This window comes from Perissodus microlepis, chromosome 3 (genome assembly GCF_051167445.1).
Source record: "Perissodus microlepis isolate ML-2025 ecotype Zambia chromosome 3, ASM5116744v1, whole genome shotgun sequence".
Lineage (NCBI taxonomy): Eukaryota > Metazoa > Chordata > Actinopteri > Cichliformes > Cichlidae > Perissodus > Perissodus microlepis.
This window is the reverse complement of record NC_140463.1, coordinates 20,415,045-20,417,575: the sequence shown is the minus strand read 5'-3', so window position 1 is coordinate 20,417,575 and position 2,531 is coordinate 20,415,045. Positions and strand designations below refer to the sequence as shown.

The 2,531-nt window shown below is 39.3% G+C and overlaps 1 pseudogene; it reads left to right on the top strand.

Annotated features, from left to right (window-relative positions):
* Window positions 1-870: 870 nt before the first annotated feature.
* Window positions 871-1,592, top strand: LOC146390473 (uncharacterized; annotated as a pseudogene).
* The last annotated feature ends 939 nt before the right edge of the window (window positions 1,593-2,531 follow it).

Sequence of the window (2,531 nt, the reverse complement as noted above, 5' to 3'; positions counted from 1 at the left end):
TTTTCTGCAGTGCCTCTTCAACATCCTTAAACTTATCGCTACACCGTATTTATGACCTAAAAAGGAAATAATTTCCTTGTAACTAGCACTTTGAAGCACGATTTGAACAACTTATCCACACTCGCCATTTTGTAGTGGGTATAGCAGCTGTGGCAATTTGTCTTGGAAGAACAACTGTCATATTCACATTTCAACTTTTTTTCTCAAAACAGAATTTTAAGGTTTTGCTTGAAATTTTGACTTCATTCTCAAAATTATTCATAACATTTTTTTTCTTGTAATGGGCCTGATACTCTGTCATGCATATCTTGTGACATGGACATGTAAGTGTTAACAAAAAACACAATAAGCAACATTTAAACTTGGGACATAATAACAGAGACTGACAGCTGATGATTGTAATTACTTTATCATGCTCACTTGTTTTAGTGTTAATTGTAACATAAGACAAACAAACCCAGGATAGTAAGTGAAGCAATGGTACCTTAGCAATGGAAAATGTGGCAAATATGTGATTTGTCATTGCTAAAATATTAAATACCAATATACCTGGTTGTGACAAAATAACATACGTGACAGATGATAAAAAATAGTACTATAACTCACCCGCCATAGAATACAGAATGTTGTACGCACAGATAACACATAGTTATCCTTTCATTAGTCTTTCAGCTTGTTCATACACTGTAAAGCATAGCATTTATTAAGAAATTTATCATCAGATGTCCATTTTATAACCAAGGCGTCTTTGTAATGGTTTAAAGCCTTGTGTCCTTTCTTTTTCTAGATACGGCAGTAAACTCCCAGCTTGATCCAAACCATTCCTCCATAAACTCCCACGTCAAACAGTTTAAGTTCACAGACTGCCTAATGTCCAGACCAAGCTCTTTTGTCTTCACCTCATATAGCATCTTCATCATTGTCGTCCTCCTCCCTCTCTGCATCATAATCCTCTCTCACGGACTCCAGCAATGGTGGCCAATGCATTCAACCTCTACATCTTTCATCATGAGTCACTCTGACAGCATTACCTAACACTCTTTTTCTCTTTCACCTCTTTTGGAGAGACATCCTTCCATGTCCTAACCTGTGTGGAGCGCTACCTGGCTGTCATTCATCCTGTCACCTACTTGAGGCTGAAAAAGCAAAGAGGGATCAGAATCAGAAATATTATTATTGGCTGTGTTTGGGTGTTTTGTTTTGTGATTGTGTGTCTGATGCTGATTGAAGACTTGTTTAACATTTTATTTTTATCCTTTTTAATATTAACATTAGCCATCATCTCCTTCTTCACTTCTTCAGTTCTCTGTGTTTTAATTCGTCCAAGTCCAGGAGTTCAGGTTAGGAATTGGAAGAGAGTTGACCAATCAAAGCAGAAAGCCTTCTACACCATCGTGGCCATATTTGGAGTGGTGGTGTTGAGATTTCTCGGGTGTCTGACTTGGACTTTTCTGCATTTCTCAGGCGAAATTAATAATTGCGTGATGATGACATGTATTGTTTGGTTTAATCTGCCCTGCACCCTCGTGTTACCTCTACTGTTTGCGTATAGAACAGGGAAAACTTTGTGCTGCAATGTTAGTACCAATTGAAGTGATGGTAAAAAAGATTGCTTAAAATAAAAGAAAATAAAATTCAGAGATAGAGCATTTAATAGACTTATAACATGACAGTTCTAATCTAGACAGGGGATTGTATGGTAATTCTTGTTTCAGTTTTTTTGTAGCTTTAAATACATGTCAAAAGAATGATATTAAGCAACAGTTGTCTGACACTAGTTGTTTTGGTACTTAGATAAACCATCTACAGAACTGCAGTACACCTTAGTGGTAGGACCTAACCCTATTGGCAGTGGTTTCACATGATTACATTTCAACATGTTCTCATTCCCAAAGCGCAATATTTTACGCTAGGTGACAAACTGTCAACATGTTACGCTCCCAGGCACCCAACACATCACTAAATGACGAGATCAGAAAATGAGGAAACATGAGAACCGCTTGGAAGCAATCTACACATGTTCATGTTACTAAAATCACTTTGGAAAACACTATTTAATGTCATTTAAGTGCTGGCTAAGGTTAGGGATAAAGTTAGGGTTAGGTCTGGAATACGCAGCTGGAGCGTGTATTACCGTAGGAGCGTTATTCTACTCCAGGGGTAGGGAACTCCAGACCTCGAGAGCCGGTGTCCTGCAGGATTTAGATGTGTCCTTGATCCAACACAGCTGATTTAAATGGCTAAATTAGCTCCTCAATATGCCTTGCAGTTCTCCAGAGGCCTGGTAATGAGCTAATCATTTGATTCAGGTGTGGTGACCCAGGGTCTAAAACCTGGAGGACACCGGCTCTCGAGGACTAACGTTCCCTACCCCTGTTCTACTCTATTGTACCCATTACCCGGCGCGTAGCATAAGAACGCGGTAGGTCACTTTTCGCGTTCCTCATGAACGCCACGGGACGTGACAAATCGTCAGGATGTTACACCTCGGGAGTGAGTACGGGTGGTACATTTGCAAGTTATTACTTCTG